Here is a 13720-nt window from a genome sequence, read left to right as displayed (position 1 = left end):
ACCTGTTTCCATCTACAGCCGTGTCTTCTGGATCTTCCCCCCCAACCCACATCCTCTTTTCATCACCTCCAGATATCTCCTCTTTGGTCTTTCCTTTTTAGTTTTGCCTGACAGCTCTATCTCCAGCATCCTTCTCGTGTATTAACTATCTCTCTTCTGTACATGCACAAACAATCTCAGTCCAGCCTCTCTCACCTTATCTCCAAGACGTCTGACCCCGGTGGTTCCTCTGATGTGACACCGTCCCACGTTATCAGCGCTGCCCAATGTCTGCCTCTCTTCCCTGCAGCAACTATGACAAGTTAATCACAAAATTCAAAACATGCAGTTTTCTTTGAGCAGTAAAAAACATACAATACACAGTTAATTTATTGATTTGATTTGATGATTTTATTTCGAACATGCATGGTAAAAAAAAAAGAGTACAAAAAAGTAAAAAAACATAATACAAATATGTATTATGTATAATATGTATTGTATCTGGGTATATATATATATACCCTACGTGTATATATATATAGGGAGTAGGAATGAAGTAAACACTTATCGAGTCCTACCCCTGAATCTGACATGCATTCTTACATATAATAAGATGAGTTTCAATAAGCTTACTTATAAACCACCCATCCCTACTTTAATAACTGTTCAATACAGTGATATAATACTCAATTATATGTATATACAAATATAGTCAAAATCAAACAAATCAAGGCAAACAAAAGAAAACAAAACAAACGCCCAGCATAGTGCTACTATGTATGTATAGAAGTAATTATAATGCATAGTATTACATTACCGGTACTTTACTATAATATAATAGAGAACAATATACTACATGAGAGTAGATCTTTGCAGGGTCACAAGGTTCTGCTGTAGCCTATCCCAGCTATTTTCAGGTGAGAGGCAGGTTCACCCTGGACAGGTCACCAGTCCATCGCAGGGAATGATCAATTTACCTAGCATGCATGTTTTTGGACTGTGGGAGGAAACCGGAGTACCCAGAGGAAACCCAAGCAAGCACAGGGAGAACATGCAAACTCCACACAGAAAGACCCTGCTGGGCCTGGGAGTCGAACCGGGGACCTTCTTGCTGTGAGGCAACAGTGCTAACCACTAAGCCAGTATGAATCAGTATATATATTAATAGTAATATATTATACTAATAGAGATATAGATACACAAATACTGTACGTATAACTCAATATATCCATATACATACCTACATATAACATATCTATATCCATAATATACATCTATATATCTACATATATTAATAAATGTACATATCTACATGTTTATTCGCATCTGTTTTTATTTATTTATTTAAATGGTCTCCTCCGCATTCAAATAGTTTAAAAATAAATCATCTTTACAACAGTAGCATAACAATAGCAAATCGGAATAACAGTTCATCATTCACATGTATTAAACTGAGATCAGAAGTAATTCTTTAGTTGCTGGAATTATAATCTTTCATAAATATGAAAGCAAACTTCAGCATTTCTGGTCTATACAGTAAATGTGTAGCCTGTTCGGCATATTAGACAATAAAGGCTCAAGAATCCATCCATCATCTACACCACATTCATCTCAGCAGTGAAAAATCACAATTACATTTGAAATACATCTGCTGTCAAATAGTGCTATGGGGGAAAGTCATGTGACATTTGCCTTTCTTAATTACTCCGTCTGCAATTTATCTAGATGCAAGTTGCAAGAGATGATCAGAAAATCTATTACAAAGAAAAAGCAAGACATGCAAAACTTGAAGAATAAAGTGGACATTTAATGAAAATGTAATTTATTAGCCTCTGCAACTATTTCTTCCATTATATAGTTTGACTGAGACGTATTAGCTTCCTAGTTTTGCCTCCAGTAAAGCTTAAATCCCTGATGTTCACTATTTAACTACCTCTGATCAATTTTGTCTATTCCCATTCGGATAAATGCAACAACTATTATATGCGTCAAAAAAATAATAATATGTATGTACATAGTGCAGATTAATAAATAACTGTTGTTATAAGGTGCAGGTCAGATATGAATGAATGATAATATATATTATGAACAGATGAGATGTGATTATATGATTTACACAGATTGAAATACAGTATATACACGGGTGATTGCAATATTTACATGTGTGGAGGTATTTACAGTAGTGCGAGGAGGTAGTTAAAAGGAAAAAAGGTCCAGTGCAAATATATTATGTAAGAAAGTAAGAAAGACCAATTGTTAGGATTATGTATGTGGGTAACTTTGCAAGCATTTTCTGTAAGCACTCCTTCCTTCAAACTCATCTATTCTTTATTCCATAAGCTCCTAATCAGACGGAGAGCAGTGCTGTTCTCTCTCCATTTGGCCATCAGGTCACCCGGGAGGGGGTTCTCTCATTTGTCCATCTCACACTGCTGTCCTGGCAAATGATTCTGATCTAATGTGCAGCCTGGCAGGAGTCGGCGATGACGCCAGATGCTGCTGCATAAACCTGCCTGCGCCCGTCTCGTTTTTATATGATTAAAAATGCTGCTTTCCACGTTCGCTTCAGCATGGCTCCGCGGAGGAAACCTCGCTGCTCTGGCAGACGCCGTTGTGACACAGAGCGGGCAGTTGGTTAGTCTGGCTCTCGGTGGGTTTGTGGACATACGAGTGTGTGTGGATGTTTACAACCAGAATCCAGCACTTGGCACTCCCATCCTCCGTCCACATGCCTCTGCTCTCATTTCCTGCTGTTCAGACCAAACCACCCTCAAGCCTGACTGGAGAATCATCCGGCTATTTTTATGGGATGTTTTGAAAGAAATCAACAGTCTGAACTTCCTTAGAAACAAACAAACAAAGAAGAAAAAATGCAAACAAAAATCAAACTGAATTGGCTCGTTGGGTAACAAGTAGTTTAAATAAGTTTATCCAACTTAACTTAATAAGTCAAACATGGCAGTTATGTTTTTTTCTTTTTTTTTTTTTTTCATTTTTTCACTTTATTTTGTGTCTATGTACATTGTACATTGATAAACGTTTTAAAATGTAAATACACCCAATTGTAGCCAAAAGGCTAATTTGCATTGGCAGTACCCCTGCAAAACTCAGTAAAAAGATACAAGCAACATTATACGACACACAATATCAACAACAACTAGAAAATTTCAGGAAATTTTGATATGGGCCCTACTGCCCATTCGTCCCCTCTCGCTGCTTTGGTTTGGGGCTGTAGTGGTTGTATTTAAGGTTGTTTTGGTTGTTTCGGAGATGGTTCTTGCCATGTTTGGGGTTATTATAATGGCCAATAAACCAAACCAAGGCCTGGATGCACATTGCGGTTCGGGCCACATGTACGGATAATTTGGCTTCAATATCTCAAAAGTTGTAAACAACAGCCTAATGAAACCTGAGTATTTTGAAGTCCACATCGTCCCGAGTCTTTTAACGTTAGATTGATGTCTCTGCGATATTGTGTTGCCGGACAACAAGCTTCCAAATTTCCGTTAGCTTGAAAATTATTTTAATTAAATTATTAAATTCTCAAAAAGCGTAATAGCTAGCATGATGAGACTAAAATATGTTGTAGTACAACGCGTCCCGGGTTTGTCAATCTTGTAATGATGTCTGTACGATAAACTGTTGCCTAGCAACAAGCGTCCAAAATAAAATGGACATTTTTTTTAAATTGAAAGTTAAATATCACAAAAACCGAAATAGTTAGCATGATTTGAACGATGTTTCTACGATAAAGTTCGGCCGAGCAATAAGCGTCCGAATTTTCGCCTTTTTTTTGCTTTTTGACATCTAGCGTTGCCACGGTAACACCTTTGACTGAGAAAAGTAATGCCCATCGAGGCACGATGGAGACGCATCCAACGATGTATGCCATGCATGGGTGCACATTGCGGTTTGGGCCGCATTAACGGACGAAAAAAGCGTGAGGAATAATAACAAGAAGAAGGGAAACCTTTTCTAGATACTATTATATCGCCTTCTTTTTTCAGCGTTTCTCGGGCGTGTTTTATTTTTTGGGGGGTTTTTTTTTCCGTATCAGAGCGGGGTCATGCTGTACACCCCCCTGGTGCGCAGTGGGACTTTTGCGACTTTAGCTTGTTAGCAAAATGCTAGCAACATTGCCCTCTGGGCCATTCTGGACGATTGCAATATGGTCATGCCACTACTTTGCATGCCCATAATTAAAAATCGCACAACACTGCAATTGTTAATACAATAAACAATTAATGAAGACAGATTTGAAACGTTTTAAGCCATTCGTGGAGATTTCCCTTAAAGGAATATGAGGGACAATCCCTTATTGAGATAGATGGAAGGCTGTTCCAGATGTTCCCGCCTACAACAGATAACACATTCATCGTCTATGGGGTATCAGTCACCTCTATCACACGCCCGAGTTTCATACCACCCACAGATTTCCTTCTGAAGAACTGTTTCAGCGGCGGTGGTGCAAGACCATGAAGGGTTTTGTATGTTTGCAACTAATCTTGTGTTGGATGTACTTAAATCATTTGCTCGTCATTGACCCAGTCCATTTAAGTTTGTGAGTAATTTTCAGTGTGGACCTTCGACTGTTAGTACTTTTCCAGCGCAAAAAAGAACCTTTACAACCTTTTCAATTTGCTTTGAGTAAAGACTGATGCACATCCTTTCTGCCTCCTACATGAAGATGTCATCTTGAAAACAAAACTTGCACACAAAGCAGAACTAACCTTTAACACTGAAAGTTCAAAGCTGAACCTTCCCACTGAATAGCTGCTACGACCCCGTACAAATAATTAGACGAGTACAACAACAGATCCTTTCACAGACGGAACATTTTTCTTGACACTTTTCTCTCAACCCAAAGGAGGACGTTCTCTCAAACATGTCTTTGTGAACAGCCTTGGTTCGGGTACAAGCATGACAAATGTTTTCAAATGGCCGTAAAACTTTTTCACAGTAATATTGGCGTCATTACCAGCTCGCTTTGAGACTCATTACACGTGCAAGAAGCATGCTGGTCTCGGGAGATTATGCAAGCTTCTTTACACTTGATAGTAATCAGAGGAGAAGCTTGTATTGGAACATCCCTTTAATAAATGATGTGCCTTCACTCTTAATGTGGTGTATCTATGATACAAGGGTCTTTTAGATCACAATTGATCTACTTGTTTCAAACACCGACTACACTTAGGATGTAACTAAGCCATTTCTGCTAGATTTCTAAATAGATCACGTTCACTTCAGTGAAACAAAGACATCCTTCTTAAGCACCTACGGTTTATATTCGCTGATAATGAGCACAACAGGGCGAGGTGTCACATGTTGATCCGACTTTGTAGCTGCCTCCACCTGTGCCCTTAGAGACACATCACTTTCAACCTGACGTTCATCCTGCAGAAAGGCAGGGGATGCTCGGAGCATTTGCATCAGTGTGTGCTTGAGCAATGAAACTGCCACTTTCAGTGGCTGATTTCTTTTGATTAAAATAGAGCTGGGAAACAGATGTAACCAGGCAACCTATTTTAGAGTCAAGCTTTTTCCATAGCTTGCTTTGATTTTGTTTTTCTTTATTGCACTTTGTTTGTTTGTCTTTTAAAGAAATGTGTGAATTAATTTAATTTGTCACCACTTTCTGTTTCCAAGAGTTTAGAAGGAGCTCTTCGCTGCTAGCTGTTTAGCTGACGGCAGGGATAAACAAGTGCTCTTGAAGATTCCAGTTATTGCTGTTATTTTCCACCAGAGATGACTCCTGAAAATACATAGATAAAAAGTTTAATTTAACTCACCACACTAGTCAAAGGATGTTGTATTTGTTGTGTGCCTATTCCTTAACACAGCTTGCAAGAGCTGTTGGCATCGCTCTACTTGAATTTAGGGTCGGATTATGATCCAAGAATGCAAATGGGCAATAAAACCGAGATACAGGAAAAAAACAAACAAACATTGAAACTTGTTCAGACAGCCGCTGACATTTAGAAAATAAAATGTTTTAATTCTGTTATTAGGGCCCGAGCACTTACAGTGCAAAGGCCCTATTGTATCTGTCGGAATTTTTTATTTTATTTTTTTTTTTCCCTCTTTTTTATTTTTATTTTTCCGACAAAATGAGGGCCTTTTTGCCCCCCTAAACGTGCCCCAAAAGTCACCAAATTTTGCACGCAAGCCAGGCCTGGAGAAAAATATGATATTTAATGGTTTGCATTAATGGGCGTGGCCTAATGGCTCAACAGCGCCCCCTAGAAAACTTTGTGCCTCAAGCCCCACAATACGGTTTGACGTACATGCACGAAAATCGCTACACACCTGTATCATGTCGCAACTTAAAGAAAAGTCTCTTGGCGCCATGGCCGAAACCGAACAGGAAGTCGGCCATTTTGAATTAATCATGTAATTTTGGCGCAATTTATGCAATTTCTTCGGCCGCTTCTTCGCCAGAACCGTAACGTGCACCCAGGTGTGTTATACATCAAAATGTGCGTCTAGATCCTGCGACAATGCACATTACTTTTCTCAGTCAAAAGCGTTACCGTGGCGACGATAGACATCAAAAAGCGCACCCGCCCCTTCATCTGATTAGTCCATATTTGGTAGTTCCTACTTTCTGCCATAACTTTTGAATGGTTTTATATAGAGAGTTGTGGGTGGTGTCATCCGCTAAATGTCCAGACCTGAAGACATCTACATGTAAGTCATACAAATGCTTCCACTGCAGCACGCCTGAACGTGCACAAGGGTGCGAGGACCCGTTCATCGCTGCTTGCAGCTTTAATTTTTCTTTTATTTGTGACACTGTATCCCAAAATGTATTCTCTGCAGCCCTCACAGGGCTCTTGCATAGTAAGCGTCTATCTTCTGCACGTGGCAAGTGACTATAAATTTCAACGTGCAGCCTTGCAATCGATCTCCTTCTGAGCTCTTTTATAACTGCGCTGAATCTTTGAGCAATGACTGATGGGGAAAATATGGCGGTGCCTTCCAGATGACATCTCCAGCATCCGTAATTGCTTGATGGTATATAGATGGAAAGGCCAAATTGACGGGTGCATGTTATGTTTTGATAATTATAGACTTTCACAGTCGCGGTTTTAAGGGAACTAGCTGCGAGTGGAAATGTAAGGTCTTCAACTTTAGCGTAGTATTAATCATGCGTCAGGAAATCATTTACGAAGGAGCACAACACAGGAGAACTGCACGTTAATTATACTGTTTGAGTCATTTGACAGATGTCTCCTATTTCCACTTCCATCTTCTCATTACACTGTTTAACTACTTCACCTTACCTAACCAAGATGAAAGGTTTATGTGCTCAGCCTGAACTCTGTAACACCCCATCCATAAACAATCCTGTCAGATCTGCATTAAATGAGCATAAAATAAATACAGCAATTCTACTTAACTATGAAAAACCACAAATGGTGTCATACATGGAGACACAAAATGTGCAAATATTGAAGCATAGTCATCAAATGTTCATTGTATGATTAATCCAAGATGCCACTTTCTCTTCTTTAATGGTGTCATGTCCCGTTTAAACTGTTTACCATCTGCCTACTGAGAGTCTTATCCCTTCCACGACTGACTTTAGGCCAGTGTGTGAACAACGTTTACGTTGCAACACACACTCAGGGCTTGGTGGCCGTGTTGTCGATGCACTGATGGTGGGGGACGGATGAGACCTGACAGGTTTCTTGCGGCTGATGCTATTACTTACAAACATTAAACGCTGTTGACAGCCATAAGGGAAGTGCAGGAAGTGAAGTCGAAAGTCGCTGACTCCAGTTTTACTAACCCACCAAGTGCACTTTGTGGGGCTCTAATGATGGATTCAAAAGCTCTTTGGAGGAAAAAGGGAAGAAAAAAAAAAGCAAGGATAGCTAAAATAAGCTGGCAGGTATAACATTTAGAAAAAATTACAGTAAAAAAAAAAACAAAGATAATCAATACCTCTAGATTAACAGAGATTTAATCTCTCTATACTTCTAAGGCCACGTTTACACATATACAAATATTACACATATTTACATGCATATTTCCCCCTCTACGTTTTGAAAAATACCATCATTTACACGAACCTGCATAAATACGCTGTTAAGGTGCTATGAGCAGCCAAACCTACAGGGGGCAGTGTAACGAGAAGCATAAGGTCATGCTAGCGAATCATAATCCTGGGAAAAAACATCAACAAATGACACGAGTAACTTCCAGTTACTTCCAAGATGAACGAGAGTCTTTCGTTTGGAGTGACAGAGAAGTGGAGTTACTTTTAAGTGTGACTTTAGAATATAAAACAGGTAAAATACAAGAAAATATTGACAGTGTCCAAACACCGTTTCCCTCTGTTTACAAGCAAACCTGAAGACTGAGTTTTTTGCAAATCTCCACTTTGACCGGAGTTTTCAGAAATGATCATTTTTGGTGATTTTGAGCTTCGTTTTCATGTAAACGAACGGCCAAAACGCATGAAAACACCACCGTTTTTGCTACGTATAAACAGGGCCTAAATGTAAGGAATATTCTGCAAAGAAGTTCTTAATTATAGAGATGGCAGCGTATCTAACTGTAGTAAATATTTTAGCTCCCCTTCACCTACTGTTACGGTCACAAGATAGTCTCCATTCTGATCTATAAATTCCTGATATACGGGAAATGTTATTTTCCACCTGAAATCCTAATGCTCCTGTTTTGGAGTAAATTCCCACCGGAACTGTTAAAATTTGAGTTTCACAGTGTTGTGTTTTACTTATTAGAGGGTATCAGCAGCTCCCTAAAGACCGTTTCGCTCATGTCTGTTATGGTCACAATTCCACTGAAGACAACAGACTTTATACCCAGTCTTCTTCTTAAGCAGCTGGATGAATGTTTAAAAAAAAAAAACAATACATTTTTGTTTCAGAGTCATCTGTAGCACAAAAACAGCACGGATCAAAATAATCCATGACTTCACGATCACAGGCAGCTTGAATTTTCCTTCACTTGACCTCACTCCTGCTTTTTAATGCTACTCACAGTAACATTTTAATCCAGAGGCTTAACAAATCTGTTGGCTTAAAAAAACAAGGAACTATGCGTTTTGCTGGTTGTAATTCCATTTAAGAGACAAGAGTCTTTGTTTGATTTATAGTACTTAAAATAAGCAGAAAGAAATATTCCCGCTGGGATCAGTTGGTCCAATTCTCTTTCCCCTACTTATTCCTGAAACATGGTTATACTTGTGTTTTCCCCCGACAACCCAACGTCTGTTCAACAACAAAAGTGATGAACAGTTTACGTTATGTCAATTACTGAATGTCCAGAAATATTAAACGCTAAGGAGGAAATGTAAAATCTTGTTAACAATCGTCTTGGCCGTCTCTGAAAATCTAAGTCAATATGGATACATGTTATTATATTTATGTGCTTGTTTCCATGTATTATGTATATTTCCCGGTTTCCCATGTCGTTGTTTTTTTTTCTATCAGTGATAAATTGTGATGTTCTAAATTTATGTGCTATAAGAAAAAAATTATTAAATGCAAAGGCAAAATGATCATTTTTTGCTCAAGATCACAATAATGGAAGGCTTTCTGGTTTATTTCCACGTGTTAGACCAATAGAGAGCTTTTTGGTTGAAATGAAAAACATTGTGTCTGCACACTGCATTCCAGCGCTTTCCTTTCCCTGTCTGTGAAGCAAAATGACACCGAACAAAATAAATAAATAAACAAGAACCTGCCACCCAGAGAGTTACAGGGTTAATATTTTAGAGTGACCAAATCAACGTCCAAACTGAAAATAAATCGTATGAAAAGGACCTGAAGCAACTTCTTCAGAGAAGGAATGACCAATTATGATATGCTGCTTTTGTCTCTGTACAAGAAACCTTCAAGGACAAATGGAATTGTTGGGATAGAATAAAAATACAATTTGAATGTCAGGTGGCATTCCCTATAAAAGCAAATTCATAATCAAGAGTTTAGACTAAACTTGGTAAAAATTCTCAGAGGAAAAAGGATGACCATAACCTAAATGTCTGGTGTGGCAAATCACAAAATGAAGACTTTTCAACTTAAATTAAGAAATTAGGACTAATTGTATATCTCCACGTGAAATGGTCCCGTTAAAATATATATCCATCCATCCATTTTCTATACCTGCTTTATCCCTCGCAGGGTCACGGGAGTCTGCTGGAGTCTATCCCAACTCATTACAGGCGAGAGGCAGGGGTTACACCCTGGACAGGTCGCCAGTCTATCGCAGGGCGACATATACAGACAAACAACCAGACACACTCACACTCACACCTACGGGGAATTTTAGAACAATGAATTTACCTAACATGCTTGTTTTTGGACTGTGGGAGGAAGCCGGAGTAACGGGAGGGAACCCATGCAGGCACGGGGACAACATGCAAACTCCACACAGAAGAGATATATATATATATATATATATATATATATATATATATATATATATATATATATATTTATTTATTTATTTATTTATTTATTAGGGATGTCAAACGATTCATTTCTTAATCGGGATTAATCGCATGTTGCCCATAGTTAACTCGCAATTAATCGCATATTAATCGCACATTTATTCACACATTTTTTGCTGTTCTACATTACCTTAAGGTATTTTTTAAATGTTTTTAATACTGTTAACATGAGAAAGGGTAAATATGCTTGCTTTATGCCAATGTTTATTCAACTTTCCACAAAAAAGAAGCTTATGACCTGAATGTAACATTTCTTCATAAATACAAACACAATGTAGTCCCCAACTTTACACTTGTAACTAACTTAAGATTCCTTGTTTTTTTAAGCAGCTCAATGTAAAACAACGAACCAAATGCATCACAAACATTGTACAAGAAGTGCATTGGTCAGTTAAATTTTCCATGTAATTATGTCTAACCTCATATGGAGGAAAATAAAAGGCTAAAAAAATATCCCCTTCTCCTAAGTGGGATCAAAACAGGGTTTTAATTCATTTCAAATCGACTTTACATGCAAATAACTTTAGTCCTGTCCAGCGAACCATCTTTTTGAAAGTGAACTTGCTGTTCAAAAGTCCCTTTTCATTCTCCATCTTTCCTCGCTTTTCAAAAAAGTTCACGCAGTAATCCACCATACTTTTCCTCAAGCTACGGTGCCGTCGACCGCCAAAAATTATATAATGCGCGTTTTGTTTGTTTTTGTAGCAAAATTATTTTAAATGTTGTGTGAAAGCCGGTCTTTACAGAGTTAAGCATCGGAGCATGGACTGAACACAGCAGGCACAGCAGACTTTGGCCATCAATGAATTATTTTCTTTTCTGCAAGCCTGGACTTGCCCCATGCCTTGCTTTGAGTCACACGCACAAGTGGGCTGAGTCGAACGGTTTACACATCCTGTTTTCTTTTCTCAACACTGTTTGAAACGAGGAGATCACAGACCACATGTGAGGCACAACACAGGTCCCAGTCAGCCCTCCGCTAAATGTCTCATTCATATTGAGCCAGCTCTTCAAAATCTGCTCAACTCATGTGGTCACTGGGTAAAGAAAAATACAACGGCCGGGCTCAGTTTACTCGCTGGTAACACCGGACAAATTTAGGAAACCCGCCTTGGTTGATGACACGGGGCATCGTCTTTCCTGCAGACTCTTCAATCATTCAGCTTCAAGGAAACCTCAGCATCTGTCACAATCATGCAATGTACAGGAAAACATACATTTATCATGTTAAGTGCAATTTTACATGAAATCAAGCATGCAACCTAAACTATGTCAAACAATACTGTAACTTTTTTTTGTCCTTAAACTAAGTCAATGAATATAGCATTGGTCTAGAACAAGCTGGATTTTTTCTCTCTTCTTTTTCTTGAGAATCCAAACACATATTTGAAATAAGCCTTGAATGAAGCTAAAATAAACTTTTCCATTACATAACCTTATGAACACAAACCAGACAGTCTCCTTTTAAGGAAGGTAGAACAACGTTTAAACATACCATCATTTGTGAAGCGAACTGGTGGGAAGCAGAAATGCTGAGTAACAACAGATGCCAACTGTCTTGTGCTGCCAGTCCCTTAAACCTACTCGGTTTATTTCCAGTTCCTTGTGTCTCTGCTTTCACATATTGTTCCCTTATCAGTTTATGGCGCATGATAACGCGTTTCTACGGTGCCCAGGTTGGCCCAGGAGAATGCACGACTTTGATCACCGGCTGTGTGCCTGTACACAGTTGTTGGGGAGTTAACGGTTTACAGAAGGTGCTGTCTTGGCGGATAGTAGCAACCGCAATTTTTATAAGTTAATAGAATGTGTGGAGAATCAGCTCATTTACCTCAAGCTGTTCATTCATCTTTTAATAATAAACAATGAATTTAATCTATAACGATTCTTTAGGGATATTGTGTCAGTAAATGCCTGCAAAAGTAGTTTCAACATAAAAAGCAACTAATGGTATTTAAAATGTTTGTGTTACACTTGAGCTCAATATATATGAAGCAATACATTTATTTTGATTATGGCGTAAAGACTTTTGATTGACAGTTGGTGTAGTGGCACTCTGTTCACTCTTATTTGTACCACCTTTTGAGTCAGCAAATGTAAACCTTATGAATTATAATTAAATTACCAATTTTTAACTGTTTTTTAACTAAATTATTAATCATTACTTAATCAGGCCCTTACAGGTGGCTTCCTCCCCATTCATTGTCATGCTGCGAAGCTAAGCAAAACAATAAGAAGTGTGTTGGCTAAGCACAGCATTTGAAACGTTTGAGACATGGTATTTCACTGCCAAACTTTCAGCAGCATCTTCACAGCATTGATCAGCTGAAGGAGCTGGTAGCTATTTTCACGGGTGTGGTTTGTTGAGGACCCTAACACAGGAGAACAGGAGGCAGGAGTTCACAAAAAACAGGATTTATTCAGCAAAAGACAAGAACCAAAACGCTGCAGAGCAGGATTAACCAAAACACGAGCGCAAAAACCAAAAACCTGACAGGCCACATGGAGGAAAGAAACAGTACGGACCGACATGGAGCAGGGAAAGACAAGACCAGATATACACAGGGGATAACGAGACACAGGTGCAGACAATCAGGGCAGATGGGACACAGGAGGGGCAGAACTGAAAACACAAACTGGGGGAAATGTCAAACCCTGACAGCTATGGCTAACGGGCAGAGCCGTCTGGGAGATTTGCGAGGCCCTGTGCGAAATGGACAGGGGGGCCCTTGCACGCGAGCGTAGCGAGCGCGCGCAAAATTTTTGTTTTTTTCGGGTCGGCTCAGGTGTCTATATGTGCAATTTTAACTCTCCAATTAGCAAAATACTGGATACCTTCCCCTGCCTCATCATCATTTGGCTTGCCTCGACGGGGGGCCCCACGGCTGCTGGAGACCCGGTCGGATTGGTGATTTTTGTAACAAATTTATCAAACGAGCCTTTCAGAGAGGCATTAAACTCTTCCATTTTCTTTAGTTTTTTTCTTTTTTCATCCCCTGATGGAAATTTCCTGAATCTGTCTCGTTCTCTCGACATTGTGTGACAGTTTGTTCCACACTCCACCCGTCTGGATCAGAGCACATTGTGTCAATGCGCTTGGTCTGATCAGTTGTATTGAACAACAGACACGCGCATCATTGCACATATATTTATTGATATGCACAGACTAGTACACATTTAGGTCTGTAATGGAACGTGACTGTTGATATTTATAAGGGAAAAAAGGAAAAAAGAACGAAAAAAAAAATGTTTTTTTTTGTT

This window comes from Cololabis saira, chromosome 7, assembly GCF_033807715.1.
Source record: "Cololabis saira isolate AMF1-May2022 chromosome 7, fColSai1.1, whole genome shotgun sequence".
Classification (NCBI taxonomy): Eukaryota; Metazoa; Chordata; class Actinopteri; order Beloniformes; family Belonidae; genus Cololabis; species Cololabis saira.
The sequence above is the reverse complement of the archived record's forward strand: the minus strand, read 5'-3'. Positions refer to the sequence as shown.